This window comes from Patagioenas fasciata, chromosome 26, assembly GCF_037038585.1.
Source record: "Patagioenas fasciata isolate bPatFas1 chromosome 26, bPatFas1.hap1, whole genome shotgun sequence".
Lineage (NCBI taxonomy): Eukaryota > Metazoa > Chordata > Aves > Columbiformes > Columbidae > Patagioenas > Patagioenas fasciata.
In genome coordinates this window covers 6416378-6443061 of record NC_092545.1, presented here as the reverse complement: position 1 = coordinate 6443061, position 26684 = coordinate 6416378, and the positions used below count along the sequence as shown (strand labels likewise).

Genomic DNA, 26684 nt, shown 5'->3' with positions numbered 1-26684 from the left:
CAGATGTATAGCTAAACCTTGAGGAGGCAGACAATTTCTAGCAATGCTAAATAACTCAGTGGTTCTAGCATAGTTTAATACTTTAACAAGGCACACGTAAGCTAGGGGGGAAAAAAAGCATTTAATTCCTTTCTTCAGCCTTAAAATCTCCACAACGCTTTTCTTTTCCAGGCTCCAGCCCCAGTCCCCAGACAACTTCTGCCAGTGAAGATGGAGAAACACGGTTTTGTTTGTCTCAAAGCAGCAGATGATTATGAATCACAGTCACATTTTGCAAAGCTAATGAGTGTAACTGATACATGTCGGTCCTCTTTCAGATGGCAGGAACTATGGGAGGAGAAAGAGCATTCAAGATGAGGTACAAAGCAAATTGTCGTGCCAGCGGAATGCAGACAGACTGAATGCAGAAGGGCATAAATAACTTGCATATATGTCAGATGTTCAGGTTCATCTGGTTAACACTTTGGGGCAGGCGTGTTGTTTTTAAACACAAAGACATCATGTGTGACACGTACGACATCTGCCAGACAGTCCAGCTCAGGAGCTGCTCCATCCTGGCAGCTGAGAGATGAACTGCACAGCCCTGCTCTGACAGGGAAGGACATTTCTCACCTCCAGGTGAGTTTTACCAAACTGGTAGTGAGATATATGTTAAAACATCTCATACATCATTCCTTTAGGCTGCCCCCGATAGCCCGTGGGATACCAGAAGTGCACCTGAACTGAGAACTTACATTTAACAAGATTATTTGCTTTGATTCTGTCATTCCTGTAGCTTCCTCTCATGTGTCTCCCTGGACTGAAAGAAGTCTCTGCAAAATTACTGCATGACTATATGCCAAATTGTCTGGCAAGAATGGTTTGTCTATAGAGCTTTGAATTTCCTTTTCTGCCTGGGTCATCTGATAAGGACAGACATCTCCATAGATAGTTTTCTAATATCTGTCCTCCTAGACACTGAAAGGATAGAACATCTGAACAATCCATCTTTTCTGCTCTGATGTGTATGCTCTCACACAAATATTAAGTGGCCAAATCTGAGCTCAAATCAAATTTATGTCTACAGTTTGTTTGTGTCTCAATTCAGCATTATATTAGGTTGCTATCCTGAGGCGCTGTGCCATAATCCTCGTTATTTACTTTCTGGTTTCCTACGCAAATCCAGACTTATTTTCCCCTTACAAGTTACTTGCTTTTTTAAAATTTTGCAATTCATTCTCAACAGCTGCACAAGATTACCCTGAATACAAAGTAATGCCTCTAAAGTTATCCACAACTCCATAAACATTTGAGCTAGTATGCAAATGACCCGGGCTGCCTGGCTGTTCTTGTTCAGCAGCCATTTCTCCTCCAACAACAGGGAAAGCGTGGGCAGGGAAAAGACCACCTAGGACAAACCCAGCCATAGGGCAGCATTTACAGAGCAGATTTGCACGTATTTCACTCTGTACCAGACACCTGACCCAGTGTCCTAGAGCCACCTTTGCTGACTTCAGCAGGTTCTGGCTTGGATGTCAGGAACCTAAAGAAAATAAACCCTGTTCCTGCAAATGTGAAGGCTGATTTTGTAGGCGTACGAGGTGCGGCTATTTCAGACTGGCTTTGGAAGAGGAATTGAACATTATCTGAACTAAACCTGAGCTAAGTAACTAAAGCATTAAGCAGGATTAGAAGCAAAGCATGGGCCTTAGGAATTGGAACAATTTAAAGACAAGTTCAAACTATCTAAAATATAGATTGGCCTCAGGCAGAATCTATATCAGAACACGACTGCAGGGAAGTCTGGTACCAATACAGAGTTCACATTATAGTGAGTAAAACAAGACAACCCTCCCCCTCAAACTGTTCTGAATGTTCAAAGGTTGGAAAATATGCACCTTATGCTCTGCTCCTAAGCCCACCTGCCCCCTTAAGCTGGGCTTGTCCCTCTTAGCACTTGGGGGATACTGAAGTGTTAACACTGCAATGTTCCCAAACTAAAAAGAGGGAGGGCTGGACCCCCTAGACTTCAAAACTCACTGCTGGGTATGAGCACATTTCCGAGCATTGTCGTAAGAGCTGAAACATCCGAAGACATTGGTTCTGAAGGGTATTCAAATTATATGACCCAAATGTTAAAGGACTTGATAGCCTTAAAAACTCGAGCTCCTGGCTGGCAGATTCTTTTACAAACTGCCCCCAAATCCTGACTTTACTGCAGGGCATCGCTCCACGCACCACTTTCGCACCACGCTGTTCAGCAGGACCTGTGTGCATGTGTGAGCGCACAGTGATATATGAGACCCAGGCACATAATCGGAGCAACAGTTCAGTCTGTTGATATATTAGTGTAATACTCTGGATGATGCAGGAGTATCAGAACAGGCCCATCTGATAACATGTACAAGTAATTCATCACCAGAATGAGTTGCTTCAATGATGTATTACTCAGGAAAAAAGAACGCACCATCTAAGGGGGGAAAAAGGTCCAGTAAAGAGGAAGCGGTTTATTCTAGGGTGAAGTATTCACAGAACCAAAAGGGCTTCCTTGTCACCAAAACATCAGCACTGTGCAAAAACACATGATGTACAACCCCCTTCTCATCCTCACTCCCAGGTACAAATCCAGTCAGTTGACCACTGGGAGCAAAAGAAACTTCATTTCATATGCACTAGAACCACAAGCCCGAGCACTGCATTCAAAATTCACCCCGAGAATCCCCTCGGGTTTCTGCAGAGTGCGGGATCTGCAGTTTAAGCACTTTACAACTTCGCAGATTAAAATAAATTCAATGAAGTGATTTTTAATTTCTTATTCTGTATTGATTTGCTTCTTTCTTTTGGCTTTTTGAGCCTATTTAATTTAGTCCAAACTAATCCAGTTGGCCAGTGGGAGGAAGGGACGGGTGGGGAGAAGAGCCTCTTCCCTAATAAATCCAGAGTGGCTTTGCTTTCCCCGATGTCTGCTGTATGAGTTCTTTGTATCTGCGGAGATGACAGTACAGGGTAATGAGAAATGATTTTGAAGTAGTAATTTAAACTCCATACAATAATGACACCAAGAGATAAATAATTAATGTTTCACATTTTTTCAGTGCTTTTCATCTCAAGGAGTCTCCAGACTCTTTGCAGTCTTTATAATTGACAAGAATCAATTCACTCGGTGCTCACACACATCCATCTAAACAGAACACAGACTCTGCTGAAGAACATGCCCTAAACACAGCAAAAAAAGCTTAGACCGGGAGCAAAGGAAGCTCCACAGCAGGGGATTCCTCAGGAGACACAGGAGACTGTTGGCCGAACTGGAACTTGGCTGGAGCTCAGGTTTTATTATCTGCATATTTGCAAAAGGTGCCACTGAGTGGGGTTTAAAACCCCTCAGTATTTCATCCAGCTACTAATTAAAAGCAAGCCAGCTCATTTTGTCAGCCTGACATGGGATGCAGCTACAGAACAGCTAAAGCGTGCATAACCATTCTCTTTATGAACTGGTGCACGGCAGAGGAACATACCAAGTTACACATACTACAAAGTAGTAGTGACTTGTTTTTAAAGTGATTGCCATAGAATATTTTATGCTCCCCCACCCCCTTCTTTTTTCCATGCTTGGAGAGGCAATAATTTCATTAAGTGATTAAGTGCTTTTATTCCTCTGACTCATAGTTCATAAGACATACGAGCATGAATTTCAATTAGTGTTTCTTACACCAAAAATGAGATAAGGAAAACATTCCTGAGCAATGCAGAAAGGGTGAGCTAAACTGTCCTTAGTATCCCTGGTGTAAATCAGCAAGTCTGTGGAACCAGCTGGAATATATGGATGTAAAACGAGTATGATACCAGAAGACAACTCAGCACATCCAACCTCCTATTGCTTGAGCAGCTTTACTAGAAGCCAAAGTTAACAGTTCAGTGTCTGTCAGAACTAAAACCTCACATGGAGTGACCCTGGCCCCTGTAGCTCTGTAGGACGTGTGGCTTCTGTGGCCTTTGCGCTGACACCACCTCAGGAAGCTCTTTAGAAACATCCCCTTTTTCATTAAGGCCAAAACAATTTGCTCTTCAGAGCAATAATGCTGCAGCTATGGGAACAGCCCGAGGCCCAGCTCCTCCAAAACCCCCTTCTCTCCACTGATCATTTCTTTTCAAGGACACTGTCCCATCTCCCCCTACCCTGGCTGCTCAGGGATCAGAGCATGCCTGCAGAAAATAGTTCATCTTACCTCATTTTCCTACCCTTGGAAGATTATTGCCATAATGTAGTGCCATAGATAAACTTCCACAGTAAGTTTGTAACCTAAACATTTGCTTTGCCTTTAATTGCCGGGGTTACTGACAGAAAGATCTCCCACTCTGTAGTGTAAAATGGAAACCTTACAAACGGTTCAAACGGAACTGTTAAATCCATTCTTGGCTGCAGCGATTTTAACTGGCTTTATACCAAGCCAGGTAGTGCAGTTAAAGTTCTGTAGGAGTTTAAGTTGTTAGAAAAAAACTTAAGGTCAGCTAGTGCTTTCGTCAGTGTGAAAACCTGTGATTTTCCATGAAGGCGTGTGTAATAGTTCGGAAATTCAATGTCTTCCTTGCTTTTGCTTCTAGAAAACTAATTGCAAAAGGGAGCAGCTGAAGAGATAGGAGTTGGATTTTTCTATTATAGAGATGCTGCAAGGTAAGAAGCAAAATAGTTCCTCAGGAAAAGTAGGTTTCTATCTGAGCTCCAGAAGTATTGCCTCGGTCTGTACCAAACCCTCGCTGTTTTCTCTCCCTAGGAGGTAATAATTTCAATTTCAGCATCTGTCATTCCATCACAAAGTAGGAAGTTTTAATTACCACCTGATTTTGTGTTTTCTTTGATGAATTTACATGCCATCACCAGCTACTGGACATGGACGACATGGACCTCCATGGAAGTACACAGTGAGCCTTTCCCCTGGTTTAATATTTATCACCTACACCAAACAGAGTGAGAAGGTTAACGGAGGAGGGGTAAGTGCTCACAAGGCTCAGCTGGACACCATAATCTGTATTTGCGGTGCCTTGCTTGCCTCCAAGGCAGGGCCTGTGGGGATGTAGCTGTAATAAACAAACTTCTATTCCATTCTCTAAAATGCTTGACCAATTTCTGGAAGAAACCCTTCCTCAGTGGAACTAAAGCTGCTGCACCAGGCACAAAGAAATGAGCCTTCAGTCAGCTTGGGCTGCCAGAGCCCCACAGGAGCGAGAGGAAACATTCCAGTTACACTCCTGAAGTTCTGGCTCTAAATGACAAAGCAGCATGGGACTTGCAACAGTTCCATTTACGTCCACAGATAAATGGAAATCAGCTCCTGACCACCCAGGTCCTTATATTGTACTGAGGCAAGAACTGACTATGGATTTGCCTGTCACCGTGCCAGGCCAGTCTTGACCATAAGACCATCCTCTAATGAAAGGTCATGTAACAGCGAGGAGAAAAACAGTTGGAGAGAACAGATGCCGTAGTAAAAAAGACTCAGAAAAGGACAGTTGTGTCAGAGAAGAGCCAGAAAAGAGATCACAGTGCTGCAGCACAGTTTACTCAACACGTAAACTCCTGAGGGTGCCTGTTTCTTCTGTGTCCATGAGCAGGAAGAGTTACAGAGGGGGAAAAAGAAACCCACACAGGCCCATCACTCTAATAGTTCTTCAAGCATGCAATGGATGGAATCAGACAAGTTTCCTGAGTGACAGCAGAGAAAGCTTTGGCTTGTAATTAAGTATTTGTCAGATGATTTAAAGTAGCTTTGTTAACCGCTGAACACAGGGGACCTTCAACAAGACAGACCCAGTTCTTGCCTCCTTGCTGTTGTCTCAGCACTAACTCTGGTCTATCTTCAAAGGTCAGACTGGTAGAAAAGCTGAGCCTGGCCAAGAGTTCTCCCAAATCAAGTTAACATTCTTCCATATTTCTGTGAGCTTTGAGCTAGGAGCTGTGAAGCACGGGGAACATTAAACCTTCGCCAAACAGAGAGCACCTGGCAGCTCACACTGACCTGCTTTCACACGTGCAGTGCAGTAACATACAGTCAGCTACAGCATCTCAGAGGTTCTTGACCATCAACAGCAACCTCCAAGCACACCTTTTGACAATAGGTTTTACATAGTGTAGATAAAAGATGAGCTTTACTAAAACCCATAGAGGAGCAGGTTATACCTTCTCAACACTAAGATTAGTTGTCTTTTAGTTCCACACAATTATACCATCCAGTGAGGCTCAACTTAAGTTCCTTTGGGACAGAAAAATAAGTCAGACAATGATTATATCTCCAGCAGGGGACACAGATTCGTCAGTTTGATCTGTTGTCTGTTCACTTTTCCTTTTATCACCTGTGAATGGGAACAGCATGGGTGACGGCCACTGCTATCGAGTGCCACTGATTCATTTTCATCCTGTGCTGATTTCATATTGATCAGTGAGCTGAAACAGAGTTATTCAAATTCTCTTTCAGCAAAACTATCCCTAATGCGTCTCTTCTGATGCTTTAAAAGAACACGGCTCTCTTACCTTCTCTTGTGATTTCTTTGCACTGCTCAGTGAAGCTATTATTTATTTCATAAGACTAATCCAGACCATTTTCCAAGGGCCCTGTTGTGCCACTGTACAAAAACAGTGGTAGCAAGGGAGTGCAGAATCAAAGCCACGGTCTAACAAGATAAACATTAACTCAAAAGTCAGATTTAGAAACATTATCCTTGTCTCACATACACAGGATTTCAGGATGGAAAGATTTAAGTTCTCAGTCTTTTTACATTGGTAAGGAGATGTCAAATTCTAGAATTAAACCCTATCACCCGGTCCACTGTCCTGAAAGAAACTTCTTCCCATTTACACAGATGCACAGCATACACAATCTCTCAAAAGCTCCACACAGAAAGATTGTTATGGTGGCTTGACATCAACAGCTTTGGTTAAAATCCAGCTGCTCCATCCCTCCTTCCCCAGGCAGAAGCGGTGTGAGATCTTGTCTGGGATTTCAGCTGCCAGGAGTGACAATGATTCTCGCCCAGGCACTGGCACACAGAGCGAGCTGTTTCCTGACCAAGCCAGGATTTGAACGTGCCCCGATAAACATTCCTCGGCTGTCCAGAATAATTATTTGTGATAAAGGCCAAATGCGTAATTCTGATGAGGATGTCCTTACAAGTTTACGTGGCCTGTAAAACTGTCAGGGCAAATGACTTTCCACATTTTCATACTTCAAGTTGAGCTAAGAAGTCAAGTAATTATCAGCAGAATCAGCTTGGATAACTGTTGACAGTGACCCAGTCACTGGGTAGACCTTCCTCTGTCCACAGCACTGCTGGGGGGTTCTTTCAGGGTGTCTCCGGTGATGTGGGGGCAGGGTTAACTCTAGAAACTGGGGTAAGTACAGGAGGTGAGCCCAGCACAAGTGATGTGCTGAACCCCTCCTGCCGCCCCAGCACAAGGAGCATGAGGAAATAAAGTGCAGGAGCTTTTGAATACAGTTCTCATGAAAGCACTGCATTGACAGCTGAGAAACGGCCATGGTTTATTCCCAGAACTGTGACAGCACAAGCTCTGGCAACAAATCCCGCTCCCCACATCAGCTCTTCTGAAAACACACACATTTCCAGCCAAATCCCAGGCTGCTTGTCGCAGCCATGGCTGAAAGGAAACACATGACACAGCTGGCTTGTTGGTATGCTGACACATTGCTGTGACACTGGTGGGTTTTGACAATGTGGACACACTTCAAATCAAAAAGGGTCTTGATAGCTACTAAAATTCTTCACATCAATCACAAAACAGTTGTCATAAGGAAACCACTCTTGGTCTTCACTGACCTGGGCTAAAATGCCAACAGCATCCAATCAAGTCCATTTTGCAGTAGCCCAGCATGTGCCAGGAAGAGCAGGAGGGAAAAATAACACTTCCTACTCTCTCTAAAAAGAGGTGAATCTAATACATCTGTGCCTGTTTATTACCTGCAGTCTGTTACACCAGCAATAATTCAAAGTAATATAGCTCAGATCTTTTATTATGCAGTCTGTTGAGCAGCCAACAGCTCAGGGTTAACAGGTTATGTACCTGCATCTGTTTATTATGCAGTCTGTTGTACTACAGATTAAATTGCTTTTTCTCTCTATGTACAAAAGGACTGGGATTTTACATCTTCAAGCCAAATACCACGTCGTTCAGAAAAGCTTCATCCCCTCTCGGGCTACCCCCTGTTTTGTCAACCCTTCCATTCTTTACACCAGACTTGCCTGTTAACTGCTGCTTCTGAAGAGAGAGCCCCACGAAGCTGTGGTCTCCTTTCTGACAGCTCTGCGGTTTGGCTGGCTTAAAGCAACGTCATGTCTTCTTGTATCACACTAGCACCATCAAAATGCAGACACAGAATGAATATTTGATGCCATGAGGCAGCAATGGACCAGCAACATAAAGCTCCCTGTTCCAGGGGAAGCATCTTTGTGCAAAGAACATTTCAGCTACAGCTTCTTTCCTCCTGCTCAGTGTTGTTACAGGTTTATCTCACAACTTTCTGTTGTCCTGTGTAGTAGTGGAATAAGCTAAATATATGAGAATAACGCACTGAGAAGAAACCCAAGGACATGGCATATACCAGCAGGAAAAGAAAAAATCTCCAGCAAAGCTATCACTTGCTGGATGTGACACGTTCAGAGACCCATCTGAAACGTGAAGTCAGATCACAGCTGCTCTGCACACTTATCTACCAGAAAGGGACAAGCTCACTGTGACACCCAGTAACAACCATGACAAACACAAGCATGGCAGCCCTGGCCCGTGTCCCTGCTGCAGCTTCTGCTTTTCCATTGATTTACACATACAGAATGGAAAGGGGATATAACGTCAGCAAGTCCACTGTGTTATTAACCCCTGCACAAAAGACCATGAAGCATAAGTTTCCTGAAGCCGTCTTGGGGGTTTAGGTAGGACTTCAAAGGTAGACTAGCACTGTATTAACTCGGAAGTTTTGCTTCAAGAGATGGGACCATTAGTGCTCACTAATACACACCCGAAGAAACTCTCATCTCAATTCCCCCTCAGTCTGCAGGGGTACCTCTCTGGTAATAACTTCCATGCAAAACCAGCTCATTCCAGAAACATCAAATAGGTACAAAATTAGTACAAGAAGGAAGGGGGGGAAATCAATTTGGAGTAATTCTCCTATTACATGATTGTACCTAATTTTTTCTACCTGTTATTGCATATTCAATTCAAAGTTTTCAGAGCCATAAAGAAACTGGTGCTGGAAGGGATTAACTTCTCCTTGTTCTGCTAATAGAGCAATTTTCCACTTGCAACTGAAAATCTCCAGGTAGGAGGTGTTTGTAGCAAGGGTTACATATGAAGAGAGGTGATTTGGCACAGGCTGCAGGACACGGTATTTATCTGCAGATGTCAACATTTCACAGAAGAGCTGATGTCCATGTTTTACAGAGCAGAGAGCCTGTGGTAAAGCGCTTCACCTGGACGTCTCCCACTGTGCTGGAGATGGAAACAAAACTTCAGAAATCCCACTCATCATGCCAGCTGGAAATTACAACTTGCACTGAGACTCGAGGAAGGGCTTTTTAATGGAGGGGAAGATCCACCTCTCTCCTTGGGCAGCACCCGCTTGCCTGTTATGCAAGGATAAATGTTCTTGGCTTGCTCAAAGCATATTAGGGATCCTCAAGCCCTTTGCAAGGCTGAAAAACTACATCTCTGCCTCAGTTTCTTCTCCTCTGAAACAGGACAGCAGCATCCTTTCTCATATGTCCATTCATCGAAAGGCAGGACCTGGGATAATGGTACTGTTATTTCAGACAAAGACTATAGTCATTAGCCTAATACAAATAAAACACCATGCAATTACAGTCTGATGCCTGATAGAGCCATTCCAGATAGCGTTTCCCCCCAGTGCCTCCCTCCTCACCTCCCTGGCCTGTCACAGCCCGTTCTTTACGACCACTCAGCCTGCTGAACTCCTCTGCCTCCCCAGGAATGCGGCAGGGTTACAGCAGAGCAGTTCCATCTATATGGAAATGCAGATTTCAAATATAGCCACCATCCCAGTAATCAAATCCAGAGGAAACAAACCCCTAATATGGAGCTAATAAAAGTTGATTTTAAGTCAGCCTGAAGCTGTAAGCAATAAGAAGCAGATTTATAATGGTGGCTTCCATTATTGCTGGTTTTGTTCTTTATAGTCTACACCAGCACAAAGCTATTGGTCAGCTTGGTGCTGAATTTACCTGTATTCCCTAAACTCCCTTAGTTCAAAACACATTTCTTCTTCCATTCAAATGACTCTAAATCTGTCTGCCTACACACAGAGGTTGGGTAAATCATGGCAGCTTAACTTACTTCGATAATTAGACTGATAAGCAAGGCATCAAGTCTATTTCCACATCCTCCCCAGCTCTGGCAAACACACACACCTAGTGTGGTTAGAACAGAGCAGTGTTGCCCTAGAATTACTGGTCAGTCATTGAAATCCTGATTCAGGTAGAGAGGAGACTGTTAACTTCAGGATGAAAAACAGTCTGTAATTAAAAGAGAGGAAAACATGAAGAGTCCAATATTTAATATGGCTAAGTGAAATTTCCACACCCCCCCCCACCCTTTCTTCTTCACATGGACCTTTAGCTATAAAAAGCAGTGAAAAGGATCTGTATATTATTGGAAAGGAAGAGAATTAATCTCTTCAGTGATGCAAAGAAATGCTTCGGAAAAGCAGAGGACAAGAGTCAGTGAAACAGCTTTGGTGGTTGGCAAGGCCAAGCGGTTCACCGGGGGCGAGCAGCAGCCAGCTCCAAGGAGCACAGCGCATGGTGCAGAAATCAACCCAGATCAGCCCGAGTGGCATCAGTCTGGCACAGTACATGAGAAACAAGCATCCTTCCACCTCAGGAACCTCCTGAGGATTAAACCATCTTTATTAAATCCTTTTTGGGCCAATTTTATCCATGGTAAACACAGCATTTAAAATAAGAGCCACCACAAATTATTTTGACCTTTTCTACAAAAGGCACTGCTACCACAAAGTGACTGCTGTATGATTACACTCTAATATCTGCACCTACCATCTATTCAGAGAAGCATTATCCATAAAATTCACTACATGACTGAAAACAATTAGTGTCAATCATTAGTATGCTTGGATTCCAACAGCATCTTTTTCAAGACCCAAGAGCATAAGTTGGTACATCAGTTAAACTTCTAGCTATATAGATTAACAATATTTTCCTGTAGAAAAACAAAATTACAGACAGAACCGTAAGCTTATTTTAATCAAGACAGATCCCCTTCTGAGACTCCAAATATTCAACCAGTCCATCTAGAACCTTCCGCATTGCAATCAGCTAAAGGCAGTGAAGCATTTCTGTGGAGTCGAGAGATTTACCTCTAGGGAGACACACATGTGAGCCTCAAAATCTCTCGGGCTTGTCCACTGTGTCTTTGTGCAGCCAAAGTTAAAAACAGATCCTTCCACTTCATCCCCCCATCACAGTGACCTGGGATTGCAGAGAACCAGGTCTTTTGTATCCAAGCCTATCTGGGTCATTCAGTTCTACTTAGAAGACCAGAATTACCTGACAGGAGCATGTGCATTTTATAGGTGTATCCCCAGAGAAATTTAGATCCAATTCAGGAATATTAGGGTTGCAGTTATTGCAGCAGCAGTAGAATCAGACTCTCTGTCTCCAAGGCTGCCAATCTTCTTTCATTGCCATCAAATGTACTTAATGGGAACTCCCTGGAAGACATTAGACTGTCCAAAGTTTCAGGCTGCTTTAACATACAGACAGGCTGCAATTAGTCACATATCAGACATGCTTCTCAACACAATATCTCTGCTTTTCCCAGCAGCATCAGCAGTACAAAACACCACCTTGGCGCAAAGCTGAGGTGCAAAACCCCAAAACTTAGAATGAGTCGTTCATAATTACCAAATAGTCCAGCAGCTAGCAATCAATATATTATGCTGTGTGAACACAGAGATATAAAATTAAAACTGTAGTGAAATCTTCAGGTTTTTTTTCTACTAAGTTAATTTACTGTATTTACTTCTAATATTTCCGGATGCTGCACAGCTCTGCAGGGTTTTCCTCTGAGGACAGAACAGCTAGACACATTTCAGCAACATCAGGCTCCCCAGGGTAACAGCACCCCTCTCTGGCAAATATTAAACAGTATTTTCTTTTGGCAGCGCGTGTTCAGCACAAGCTTATCGGCAATATTACCAGGTGAGTCTTTGTGTGTGGCTCCTGTGCAACGCTCTAAACCAGATACAGAACAAGAAGCTCCTGTGACTGCTGATGTTAACAACAGCTATGATTTTTCAGAGGGATGAGACAAACAGGATTACAACAGTCATTTATTTTTAAGCAGAGAGCAGTTGCCCAAAGTCGCAGGCACAGTTATTTTAGAGTAAGAGTTTACCACTTAGCCAAGGAAAAAACAGACTTCAGGTTAAGCTTCCAGCCAACATCTCCTGTTGTGCATTTACTCCAGACACCTGCTGGGACTGTTCTTAGTCCGCCCTCCTCCCTCAAAGGACGACTTGCTCCCCAGACACACACACACATCCTTAGAAACACAGGTTAGAGAGCACTACAGACCCATAATTTTTTTTGTTTACAGAGCTTTGGTCTCCAGTGCTTGAAAGGATAAAATTGCCTCTAATAATAACTATCAAGAAAGCTCTTTGGGTAATTAACAAAGCTGACACGACAAACAAACCCAAAGAGGTAATTCCCCCAGCTCCAACATGAAATTAATGTATTATTTCTGCTCTTTCAATACTGCAGTCAGAAAAATCCTGTAAGTCAGGGCAGTAAGGTCACCTCCATGACTTCATCGTGGGCAGATCATCAATAAACTATTTGCTGCACAGGGTATGTTTATTTTGTCAATGTGCTGGTTCCTGTTTCGCCAAGGAGTTTCAGATCAATACCCAACCATTGAGACTTCCAACCTGCTTCAACCTCATGATTATTTCTGTCTTTTAGCAAAAAAACATCACTGGAATTAAACCATTAAACCATCCTCCCTCCTGTCTGAACTCCAGATAAATGTGAAGGAGTTGGAGGAAGGCTCTCGAGAGCTCGGATCCGGCACACCCAAGAGCACTGTGTTTGATCTCTTTACTGCTCACCACCCCCCCTGGCTCCAGCTGTCACCTTCAGTGTCCTCTATTCTCAAACGCTTCCACAACTTGGGAAACCTTGGGATTTCTGCACGCCAGTTGGAAAGAAACATCCTGGTAGTGGGGGCTACCCCGGGAGTAAAGGCAGGCTGGATAACGACAGGACATCGGTGCTTAAAACACAATTCAGCATTAACTTCTGCCAAGTCTTGGGGTAAGCACGTGAGGGCCACTTACCTATACGGGTACCCACATTTTTGGTAGCAGAGTTAAGTGCATTGAGCTCTCCCAGTGTACAGGAGAGATGCTCATTCCAACAGAATTTAGTACTCAAGACTCCCAGACATGGAGGAACAAGTGTCCCGTTCTGTCCTCTTCGACATCGGCACCAGTTTTTCAGGAGGGCAGTTGTGCTGAGACTGTTTTCTTTTTTAGGTCCCTATTTTTTTGTTGTTGTCAAACAGGATTCCATTCCACCCAGTACAGATGCCCTTACAGTCCCTTACTGTGCATCTCTAAGTCACTTGACAACAGGCAAAACCTGACTTTGGGTATAAATGTTTCAAACAGATTAATATTCTGTGACTGATCATTTGAGAGAGGGCAATAAAAGCTTGTTGACTTAGATCAAGGCAAGCCATACTTCACTGGAAGGTGGTGGGGAAATCACAGTTCCATTATTGTTCTTCATTAGAGACAAGAGTTGTCTTAAAAATCCAAAGTTTCCAGCCAAAGAGGTTGGCAGGATGAGTATTATAAATAAGGGATTCATTTTAATAGGGGACTTGTCAGCATGACCCCTTCTTTTACAAAATAGATGTGACAAATGGCAACATCCTCCCCACCCCTCATTGCATTTTTAGCACATTTCAGAAGCAGAATGGTGGTTCCCAAACTGACATGGCTTCATATAAATCAATCACCCATCGCAGCCAGGAGACGAGGAATGAGGCAGGAGGAAAATCTCCTCAGCATCTCTTTAATATCTGCATCTAGCCTGATTGCTTGTATATTCATTTAAGATAAGGTTTCCTAGCAACCTTAGGAATTTGTAATTAACATTGGGCTTTGAGAAAAACTGCTTTTTACATCCCTGGTTTTGCTTCTAAGTATGAACATATATGCATATAGTTATAAAATTGATTTAAGTCAAACATCTTGGAAGAAGTTAGACATGTTAATACTAGAAACACTCTTTCAGGTGGCAAACCTGACTCTTGAAAATGAGATTCTAAAGTTCTTCAGCTCTTTTTGCTCTCACATCATGGTAAAATCTTGATGGGCTGTTTCATGTACACCGGTGTGATTTCGATCAGTCAGGGAGATTTGAATAGTATAAATCTCAGATAACAATGCACTTTCAGCACAGTAGGAGTCAAAATTAGATCTTTTTTTATGTGATAACTAGAACATCTAAGACAGACAAGACATTCCTCTTTGCCTAGACTCAAGCATTACAGCTTTTGCTGTTTACTGTTTTTCACTACCAATAACAATGAAGTAAAATATTCATGTGCTATCATTATTCGAATGCCTACAAGGACAGGAGACGCAGTTACCAGTCATCATACCACTGGAAGGAGCCAAAAGTCATCAGTATCGTTACTCAGCTTAGTTTTACGATTATTGACATTGGTGGCATTAAATCCTAACTAGTCAGCTACAAAACCTATGGTGAAAAGCATGAAACACCCATAAGCGTCATCCTAGAGGTAAATCTATGTTACATGCACAGGACCAAAACCATACTAAAACAAGACAAATGGCCCCACCAGCATCTGAGCAGCTAACTGCATTAAGGAAATATAAAACTGTCTCTAAGCATGACAAATTCCTTACACAGCTCTGCAGCTGGAGCCCCCACTCCCTTTCCTGGCCAACGCAGAAAGGAACGAGCCAGTTGTAACACCAGACAATCCAGAGCTGATCACAAAGGGAAAGAAAGGAAGTAATATATCAGCTAAGGGAAAACACAGAAGAAAACCTCAGCTTAATGGAGTGTGTTACTCAAAAGCCATGGAGGACAGTGCTTCTGTTCACAAGCCAACACGAGCCCCTCTGTGTCCCGGTTTGCTCCCCTGGGCAGTCAGTCCCAGCCTGGGAGCAGGGAGAAGCAATTTAACCTGCCAGCAGAACCGAGACGCCTGTGCAAACGTGAGACCCCCGCCGCAGGCAGAGGACAGGGCCCTGCCAACAGGGACATGTATTTGCTGACCCACGTCTGGAAACCACAAAGTGTTTCTAACCAAATTGGATGAGAGCGCATGGTAAATGTAGCTGCATTAGATATGATTTAATCTACTATTGTGCTGAAACCGCTGCATTTTTTTTTTTTGTATTAGACACAAAGAAAAGCCTGATTTGCTACAATCTGACCCTTTGCTTCTGTGTGCCAAACACGTCCTTTCCCTCCACATGTGTTCCTACAGGAGCAGTGACTGACCCCGCACCCTTTGCTGCATGTTCTGCGCTTCAATCACAGGTCCAGCCCCTCCAACAAGATCATGAGTTGCCATCTTAATCTGAAAATCATTTACAGCTGATCCCTCCCCCATTACATCCATTCCTCTAGCTCACTGGAAACTCACCTACTATGAACAAGACACACACTACTCAGTGCAAATAAGAAAAGAAAATACTCTGCCAGAGTTACGCATTAATGTCAATTAAGGAGCCGCCCTGAGCCACAGCTCTGTTCTTTCCATCCTCTACACAGGCAGTTCTGGGGTGACAACAGCTGAAAGTGTTCACACCAGAGCAGTTCACCTGCCTGAAGAGGTGCTTGGGCAGAACTAAATGCTAAAGGAACGGGCTACTTTGCCTTAACAAAACATTTACTGTTAATTTCAGAAACACCTGTTTTGGAACATTACACTAATACTGACATACAAGCCAAGTTTGGATCCAAAACACTCCTGTTGAAATGAAAATATTGCCATTTAACCAGAAAAACACATTAAGTGATTCTCCTCAGCAGTCCCATTCAGGTCTTCCTTCACTCTTAAGTATTTTGGGGTTCTCATTTCACAGTTCCCCTCCCCTTAAACTAGCAGGTTTCCGCAGTGATGAGTCTTTCCCCAGCCAACTTTAGTGCAGTTTTTGCTGTTTTAAATCACTTCTCCACAGGCTGAAGTGGCAAAACCCAGCAATAATCAAACGCTTTTCTTCTCCTTTCAAGAACTGCTATAGACTGTGGGTCAATTAGGACTAGCAAAACAAAAAAAAGACAGGTAAAAATCAAAGTGACTAAGCCAGGCTTGGAACCACATTAAAGCATGAAATAAAGCTCAGATGTGACATGATTTTTAGACTAAATAACTTGCTCATCTGAGAGCTCTTCCACATCTTTAGCCTGATCTTTGCTGTTCATATAGAGTAGGCTGCAAAGGTCAGGAAATATCAGATAGAGAAATGAGCTCTTACAATCTGTACTATTCCCAGGGTGCGGGGAAAAGGAAGCATCTTTCTGCAGTCTTTGGCACAACAAGCTTTTCAATAGTCAGCTTAGACATTTGAGTAACTCTAAATCCCTGTTGCATAGCCTTTGAGTTGGATAACCTTTGTATTGACAGCGGATTTTCAAGGTTGTTCCGAGGGGTTTTATTCCCTCTCTCTCCCCTCCCTGCATAGCTTTGTTGCTAAAAGGTTGCCAACAATACTCAGTTTTAGAAATTGAGACAGCAAAGCCTGCTACTTCTTTTAGAATAAGAGCACAAGGAGGAATGGGTTTTTTTCCTCAGAAGGTAGAAAATAAGAATTTTGCACAAGCCTCATCGCTCAGAGCCCCCTTGGCCTCATTTAGCACCCCGAGAACTCCAGATTAAACATGCCCTGGAGCCACTCTACACAGTACCTCAGCCATAACACAGCACATTCATAACATCTATTTTAATAGTACCCAGATACTGCATACTTTAAGCAGTAACCAGTTTTTAAGCCAGCAGAAACCCCTCAGTTCCCAAACCCATCATTTTTGTCACTACTTACAGAACCATCTAGAAGTTTCAACAGGAACAAAGCCCAGTGTTACCAGAACACGCTAACGCTCTTCTCTCCACACAGAAAACTGCTTCACCAGCCTCTGCCAGCCACAGAAACTTCCAGAAACAGATGCTTTTAAGTTGCACTAGAAACAGCAGCTTTGCTGCTTTAATGCTTCCTCCATTTCCATCACTTGCATTACTCCCCTTTTTCAGTAGGCAAAGTTTAAACACAACTAGAAACACTTGAGTGTTCTGTGGGGGCTGCAGGCCCCATACACAGCCTGTTACTCACCGGGCCGCCATTTTGTAGCTGCACAGAAGCCATTCCCGCACAGTCCCACCGCTATAGCAGCGCCTTGAAGCTGATGTGTGACCTAATTAAAAACAAACAAAAAAAGTAACTTAGCCACGCACAAATTTCCTCAGAAAAATCCACCCCGGCGGCCAGCTTTCCTCACAGAATCAACCCACCACAGCCCCCTCAGCCCCACGACGCCATTACCCACCTGAGGCAGCAGCTCCCCAGGCAGCCAGGACCAGCTCTCTACCCCACCCCTCTCATAAAAAAGCCCCCAAAAAGCCACTTCCCGCCTTTTATCTGCTCTAAATACCCACCTTCCCAGGTGAGGCTGGGCAGAGCAGCCCCTCCCTGCACCTCTCAGCTGAGCCCCATCAGCTAACGCCACCCAGCGGGGCCGGGCACAGCCCGCCCTCCGCCGCTACAAAACCCCTCACAAGGGCCTCCCTTTCTCTTAAAATGGCTCCTGCCTCCCCGTCACTTTGGCTGCTTGCGATGCTGTTGAGGTGTTCTCTGTTCTTTCTCAGCTACAGGTACCCGCAACCTTACTTATCTGTATGGTGCAATTGCTGCACCCTCTTGTTTCCTCACACTTAATATTTGCCTGTAAGTAACTATTATTGTTGTTGGAGGTGTGTAGCTTGGTTGTGTGTTGAGCCAGGTGTTGGTTAAGCAGTGCAGGCAGAAGCTGTGCTTAGGCTTGCTCTGCACAGACCTTGGGTCCTGTTTAAATGTGATGTACGAGGGCTTGAAGGAGACTCTGAATTTCTGCTCTTAGCAGCCCCCACACCTGGGTTGCTGGGTTTTATTTCTGTTTTTCAGCCCTTGTCTGACCTCAGCTGCTCTTATACAGCAGAAGGAAACTGGCTGAGGAGCAAAACCGAACAGTTTAGGCTCATTGTGTTGTGCTCACTGATTTCCCTCAAGTACTAAGAGGGCACACAGAAGGGAAGGAAAAAAAGATCCCTTAGGCTTTAAAAAGTGTCATTTTCTTGCCCTTTAGGCCTTTCTAATGTATCATTTTATCTTATTTGCTGTTTTTATCATGCTGTAACCCTGTGTGCTTCTTAGCATCAAGGAACATTGCTTTATTGTGACACTTTCAAATGAAAACTGCATGGCTGTAATAGCTCTCCAAAGAGCGTTCGTTTAGCTTGGCAACATTGATGTGTGGCAGGGAGAAGAAGGGGGAAAAAACCCCCTAACTCTACATAAAACTGGTGCTTTGAGCAAAACTCTATGATGATTATTTAGCAAACAAGTTCTTCTATTAGAATGGCAGAGAGGAAGATTGCATATCCAGGCTAAATTACACTTTACAGGGGGATGGCACAGAATGGCTTTCTGCTGAGGTTATGCTTAAATTATAGCTGTTGCTAAAGCAAACAGCTCACAGTTTATACGTGAATTTGAATTATGCATCCAGCAGGCAGTATATGTATGAAAAAAAAAAAGAATTCGAGTCAATAGATTGCTAAATTGCAACCGAATTTGTAAAGGACAAAAGTAACTGTGGTAGTAGGGCATCAAAAATGAGCCACAAACACGCATTATTCACTGTTGTCTAGTGCTCTTAAGAGAAGCAGTTTGGCTCTTGAACACTCCAGGAATTGCTGCCAATGGTAAAATTGTATGGTAACGGGGGTAAATTTCTGACTCTTGTAGGTGTTTAATGTTCCATTTAGGACCTTGAAAGCCTTCAGGTTGCCCAGTGCTGTGGAGAAGCGTGTTCATAAATGTGGAGTGTGGTGATGAGTGGTTTGGGATGACTTGTGGAGGTGTTATTGCAGGAAGAAGAGTTGTTGATTTGCATCGAGTAATGTAGATGAACAGCGTTTGGAGGCAGATGTCAATTTGCGACCTGTGCTGCATGAACTGGAGGCGACGTTTGCCAAACAGGTCAGAGAATTTGAAAGCATTGGTGCACGGAGCGCGGAGGGCACCTCAGGCTCCTAATGCACATAGGCAATTAGTTTTTGATGTTAAGGTCTGCGAAACATTAAGATATTTGGTTTTAAACATGGTTTGCATTTAGACGGGACAGCTCTCTTTCTCAGTCTGTGTGTGTCACATTTAAAACCATTTGCTAGTATTGGTTTTCTTGCTGTCTTTTAATAAAACCAAGCGATTGCTTTTCCTGTTCCAAGAAAATAGTCTTTATTTTTTCCATTGTTATGAATGTGAGCAGAACATACGAAGTCTGTATGAAGACTGAAGTAGTATCATTCCAGTTGTTTTATCATGACAAAGGGAGAGGTGTAAAAGACAAAGGAGTGCAGAGTCCTGGAAGAGACCATGGGTGTTCATATGCTGTGTATTTACCATGCTTTGTCTAATTGCTTTTAATTGAAAGTACAAGCCCTGAATTTGTGATCCGACAACTGTAATGGTAGAATTGTCAGGATATTCTCCTCACCAGCCTTTTTATTAGAAGTGAAGTAAAAAGATAATGCAAGATTCAGTCAAGCATTTTCCCTGTAACATTTCAAACTGTCACTTAAAATGTACAAACATTCCTGAGCAAGGGGGATTTTTGTCTGCTTTCACCCATTTATTCTGTTGTGATAACTCCTTAACAGCACCTTTGGCAGCTGAACACGGTTTCTTGTCTGAGCAAAACCACAGGAGAGCTCAGTCGGTTCCTCCCCATGTTTTGCCCTTTCTTGTGCAGTGCCAGCCCTGTGAAAGTCAATCTAATGCTCCCACTACGAGACACGGGCTGTCAAATAATTACTTATTTATACTATCATTTAGTTAATGCTTTATTACCCCAGGAACAGTTTTAACCTAGGTGGGAGGGGGAAAACTGATTCAAATGTTTAGGAAAACTGTAACCTGCAAACCGAGATGTGGAGAAATGGGAATATAAGTGGTGTGTAAAGGAAGCGGTGACACAGACTGCAAGGCTGAAGAGGTGAGACATGCATCCCAAGACTTTTAAAAGCTCATTATTAACTTTAAAAACAGACTGATTTTAAAGGACTTCAGGAAACAGGACATTAAGCATAGTTCTGTCTTCAGTCTTGCACATGAAGCTTTCAGTGTTAAAGCCTTGAAAGTTAAGGGAAGAAATAGAAGCTGAAGGCTGCCCTAAATATTTTCCTTTACTGAATGGTAATGAGCCACCTTTGAACCCTCAGCGAGCCAGGTAAACGTGATGCACTGCGTATCTTTTCCTGTCTGTAAGGACCGGCTTCATATAAAGTGGAATTGCAGCTGCTCAGTAAATGCATATGGAAAATTAAGGCAGATGCTCACAAATGGAGAACCAAGAACCAGAGGCAGGAGAAAGAAAATGGGAAGTCGAAAGCATATGCAAAATGTAAAGAGTGGTACTATTTAACTGGTATAATGGGAGAAATTGAAATGCACAAGGTATCTCAAGCATGTGGATGTGAAAGTTGTTTTCACAAATTCTAGAGTGCTCTTGATTAAAAAGCGATGAAAAGAAGCTAAATAAGAAGGAAAATAGGAGGAGAATGGGCAAGTAATAAGTACTGCTGCTGCACCTGAAGTCTTTTCCCTCTTACTTAAACACTTATTTACATCCTTAGGAAGCCAAAAGGTCTTTCTGTCCGTTTGTGTGTGTTTGTTTTTCTGTAATACAAATGAAACTCCATAGAGTCTCTCCGAGTAGTTGTGCCATCTTGTGTGAAGAACTGGAGTGTGAGAATGTTTTCCCACAAGCTGGACCAGAGCGAGGGATCTCTTACATCTTAATCGGCTTATGGTGTGACCCCAGAGAACAGGTCAGAGGGACAGAGCTATTTGTCAGACTTATTACTGACCCTGGGCAGGTTTAGTGTTGAGTCCTCTTGGGGAGGAAACGTTCTGTATTGAGTGTGGGAGAGAGTGAATAGATGGAGTTGGGCAGTAAATCTAGAGATAAATGACTCGTGAAGATGGAAGCAGCCCATAACTTGTCCATGCATAACAGAGAAAGGTTGAGATAAATAAGGAGATATCTTTTTTCCAAGGGAAAAAAGTGGAAAAGGAGAGCAATAGGTGAAGGAGATGTAGATGGCACCTCAGCAGGCTGTGACAAAAGGGTATTTAGTGCAACTGAGCATTAACATTGACTAGAAGTGAAAATTAATCCTTTGTCACGGCATTTGCTGGAGTGCTGAGCTATAGACAGCCAGAGGAGATGCGAGAGTCCACGTTTGGAGGTAAGATTATGTTCACGGAATAATTCATCTGTGGAAGTAGATCTTGGGCTGACATTGAGTGAAGAATTCAATCTAAGGTGCTTGCTCTATAGGCCAATACAATGCTTCAGGGTGCGGTTATGTTGAGATTCGTAACCTCTTGGTTCCAGATGTTGTGGAATAACTGATATGCTGTCATGAAACAAAAATGCAGATGTGTATCTTACTGAACAAGCTATGAGCAAATGCAGTCATCTCTTCATAGATGCGTGAGCAGAAGTGCGACTGGAAACTGACAAAAAATGTTGCATCAAGATACTTTTGGTATTTTTTCTAGAAAGGTCTCATGGAAGACTTCCATCAAAATGCTAATAAATTAGTTTAGAATAGTAATCAATCAGTTTTAATGTACAGTGCCAAACAGAAGGAGGTCAAAACCCTTTTTATCCTTTCTTGATTCTACTATAATGCAAACAATAAAAACCAGTAATCTAATTACTCATTTCTTTCCTTTTGGGGATATAAAAATACCAAGATGAAGAAGAGGAGGAAGTAAGGAAGGCCCCATAATTGTTTTACAGAAGCTATTAAAAGGTGCTATTAAAATAAGCTTAATGAAAAGATATTAATATCTGGTTAAGACTGCTCTGACCTCCTGTCTTACAGGTCCCATTTATGTCTTGTTTGATGAAAGTTCTCCGAGACTGCAAAGCAAAAGGGCAAACTGATTTATGAACAAGACTTATTGTTGCACTGGCAGATTTGTATAATGAGAAATATATTAAATCTAATGAAGGGGAAGCGTGCCTTTCCAAGGCAGTAACTTTGCACCACGATGAAGTGATTCGATGTCCCTCAGTGGATTAATTTAGGCGATGCAGTAGGGCATGCAGCCCTGTTGCAGCCTCTCGCGCTAATGACAAACGCTAAGCTGCGTCAAGTACTTGTTTTCTATTTCAAGTTGTGGAGGTAGCAAGAAGAGGTTCACGAAGTGATGAGTTAAGTCCTGCAGTGCCAGCGTCCCCGCAGATTGTGTTGGAACATGACCCATTGGAGCCTCTGCCACTTTATACAGGAGAATATCACAGCTTATTGTGTTTGACGAGAATTGACTGGAGGCATTGTTTTTTCAGCCACCGGCCTCTACAGATTAAAACTGTGCCTCAGCCTGCTAGTGATGTGTTCACAGTTCTTAATGCTGAGGTTTAATGTAGAGCTGTTGCTGGCAGTACACGATGGTAAGAAAGGTGCAAGAAGAGCCAGTGTTCTCAGATCAGACATTTCCTTATCTGGGAACAACTCCCCTACGGCTGCAGACTCTTCAGCTTCTGAACAGGAGAGTGTACAAGCTTATCTGTGTGTGCTCTATAAATCAGTGAAGCTCCATTACCCTCAGTTTAAATCCAGTGCTATGTTAAGGTCTGTACAGAGCTTGCCTGACTTGTTCCAGAGCTGTGTGTCTGAAAACCCAGCGCATGGGAAGGACCCGCTGCTCCAAAATCAGGTGGGTGGAAAAGATGAAGGCGGCTTAACGTGTATGGCCAACATCTAAAGTATCTGCTTTGAAAGACCAAAGAACAGATCTGTGTGAAGAGGAAAAATACGAAAAATCAAAAAGCAGGGTACAGTGGGAAAAACTTACCCTCCCACCCCACTAAAAATATTGATTAAAGAAAAGCTGGGGGAAGAGGGTGGAAAACAAGGCCAAAGAAGCCAAACATTGATAAACTTAATTAAATTTCTAATGAAAACAGAGGCAGCCTGTGGTGATTACTCTGTGTAACTGAGACTAATACACCAATTAGGCTAATTCATCCCCTGGTGCTCTAAACACAGTTATAAACTTAATCCATACTTCTTCTCGCATGTCAGCAATTGATTTCTCTGGTTTTGGAAGCTCCTGGTTTGGCCATGGAGAGCAGCAGATACTGGGTCACTAGGGAGATGCTATGGAGCAGATAACGTCCTGCTGGCTGCACCGTGTCTTCCAGGCATTCTCTTCTCCTTCCTAATCTTTCAGAGGAACCTTAATCTGTACTGAATGCTTAGTGAGCCCAGTCCAAGGTATTATTAGTGAATACAGTAGCTGGAAACCCTTATCTATGCTGGAACAAATGCACAATGGATGGAGAACTTCTTAATATCTTTGGGATGAGCAAAACCTCCTGCACAAGGTGAAGCTCAGACCATTCCTCTTGGCCTTATATTTTCAGGCTCGATGACACCTGACCAAAGCATCAGGCTCAGACAAAGCAATTTGCACCAAAACTGAAATAGTTTCTTCCTAATGTGTGACAGAACATAACAGAGGAATGAAATGGTGTGACCCCGCTTTATCTAATGTCTCTGGATAGCAGTTACTGAACCACGACTGTTTGAAAAGGCAGGTTCAGAACTGCAGGAACAGCTCGTGTGTTTGTGAACCGGATTAATTCTATTCCCTGACACCTCTTTTGTGATCCCGCGGAAGTCTGAAGATGTGTTTAAGCTTTTGACATCACTATGCACAGATGAGTTCTGTTGCATATGGGAATCAGATAGCAGAAAGGTCAGCTGCCTGTTCTGTGGATCCTGGAAACAAATCCTGGGCAAAACAGAAGGAAGAACAAACATTTAGCAACTTTGGCTCTGTTGCCTGTCAATAATGTAAACTTAGATCAGCTACTTAGATACAGTGACTGTACCAAATAAATACCATCTCTGGCAATTAGCAACACTTAATTTTGAAAATGAGCTAATATAATCAATTATGTCTTTTAATTTGCCACACAGTATTATACAGGGTTTAATTTTCTGCTACTACACCTTTCAAATTATCTTCAGGTGCCGTTTTGAATGTCATTGTTGACGCTTATTCTAATGCTATTAGCCTGAAGGTGCCCCCCACACATCCAACCTCCTCCAGCCGCTCACCAAACACGTTAGTGATCCGTGGGGCGGGATGGCTTGGGATCCACCCTTGTTCTGTGTCATCAGAACTTGCCAGAGCAATGAGTGGGAATCTGTTCAGCTGCTCCATGAAGCCCATGTCTGGCGTGTGTTATTTCATCTCGACCTGCTGAAGGATGACGCTGTTTCAGGAGGCTTTACATGAGCAGATTAGAATTATTACCAGCAGGCGGATCTGCAGTATGCAGATTGGGAACGGCACAAAGAGCGTGTGGATGCGTGTTTTCCTTTCCCTCCCTCTCTCTGAATCAGATAAGCTGTGCTGAGCTGCCTTGGCTTTGCGCAGAAATGGGAATCAAAAGTTTAAAGAGAGAGCTTAAATTAAGGAGCTGCTTTTTAGATAGGAATTGCATGCTTGATGAACTATTGACCTGCCAGTCTAGTATTTTATTCATAGCTGTGGCTAGTAATAGATGACAAATGCTGGTCGTGGCTTTTTCTTGTCTGTTGTGTTCCTCACGCAAATGGAGCATTCCTGGTAATTCGGCAGAAGGGAGGGCTGGAGAACAGGGGGTTTACATCCCAGCTCTGCGGTGTTGGTTGCAGCTGACGAATCTTTCACCAGGAGGCTTTGTTCATGCCTGGCCTAAGCAGAAATAAAATGCACTTAAATCAAAGCAATTACATGTATGTAAATATAGTGAATGTGCTTTTCATTAGTTATTTGCAGTGAGTGCTGCGATTGCAAAAAAGCTATGCTTGAATAAAGGGCCAGTAGGAGCTGCTGGTGTCTGGTCTGCTCCTCTGGAAAGGAAAACATGCTTTACAGCAACGTGAGCACGTTACGGCCATACACATGGAGTCATTTCACCGAGGATCTTCTCCAAGCAGAAATCAGCAAATTTGCTCCATGTTTCCCATCTTTTTATATGGGGAGGCAAGAGGAGCCACGCTGAGGAATCTGCACTTAGCAAGGGCTTTCCTGTGACACTTAAACCAGAAGCTTCCAGAACACACCTCAACCAGCAGCTCTTCCAGGAGTCCCACAGCTTTGAGCTACTTCACAAGGTCAGAAGCCCAACTTTGTATGTAATATTAATTTTAATCAATTTACAGAAATAATGCGATTTCCTAAAACATGGGAATTAGCAAGTCAAGCCCAGAGAATCAAAGTTGCCCGGAGGCTCAGATGCTCTGAAAGAATTCGGTAAAACTCCATGTAAAGTTAGGAAGAAGCAGAACGTGGCATCTATTTTTATTATGGCATCGTTAAGGTCAGACCAGCAATGGGGAGGGGAAGAAATTAAAAGGTAGTTTCTCTGAAGACGCTATTTTACAGCACTTTCTGCTTGTAGCTTGTTAATTTTCACAGCAGAGTTGCCTTGGGATGTGCATTAAAGAAACAGATGAAAAAAGTCTTGTGCCTCTAACTGTCCTGAAGGCCCTGTGCATACTCCTGTGCCTTTGATGAGAAACATTAAACATTTTTAATTTAGCACATCAATTTGAAAATCTAATTTTTTGAATGCTTTGTAGCGGCAGACGCTTTTCACGGCGCCGTCACGACCATAGAAGAATTATGAGAAACTTGAACCGCGAAAAGTAAATTAGAAAAATCTCATTTCAGTTACTCTAAAAAGAGGGGAAATTAGATTTTGATTAAAATCACTCACACATACAATTTTAGGTAAACTAATTTAGCAAGACTGACTATATAATTTTTTGCCTGCCTCCGTGTCCTTCTAATAGCAGCTGCAATGGCCTTGGAGCAGCATCTTCTACCACCCCATGGGAGAGGAAGGGCTTGGCCAGTTGGTGTGGGGCTGTGGAAGAGAATGACTTGCTAATTTGTCAATGAAAAGTCAATAATTAAAAAAGAATAATAATTTGTCATTGCAATGTGCCACATTGGGTGTTTTACTTTTCTTATCAATTTGCTTAATTAACTGTAGGAACAATCACAGTTGATTTGGGCTGTTAAAAACCCTGGTGCCATTGGAAGGAGTTTGACTTTGGGGATGAGTGATTTCCAGAGGACACTCACTCCGTGTGCTTTTTTTGTACTTTGTGTTGACGAATGAATTCTCAATGAATACCGTATGATTTTTCTGAAACGTTTGTCATTTCAAACAATCGACTGGGTAATGACAGCATCTCATTTCTGACCTTCCGTTTGTTTGAAAGGTGCTTATTGAGAGCTGCGTTTGATTTTTACATGCATTGTGGGTTTGGTTTTGATATGGGA

The 26684-nt window shown here is 43.0% G+C and overlaps 1 protein-coding gene across 1 annotated transcript in view; it reads right to left on the bottom strand.

Annotated features, from left to right (window-relative positions):
• The window catches only part of UNC5D (unc-5 netrin receptor D), a 207374-nt gene extending 189573 nt beyond the window's left edge, over positions 1 to 17801 (bottom strand). The window contains exons 1-2 of the mRNA XM_071799429.1: positions 17720 to 17801; positions 17397 to 17478 (exon numbers count right to left, since the gene is read on the bottom strand). The gene's annotated coding sequence lies outside the window, so the exon portion shown is untranslated. The remainder of the gene's footprint in view (positions 1 to 17396; positions 17479 to 17719) is intronic.
• Positions 17802 to 26684: the final 8883 nt, after the last annotated feature.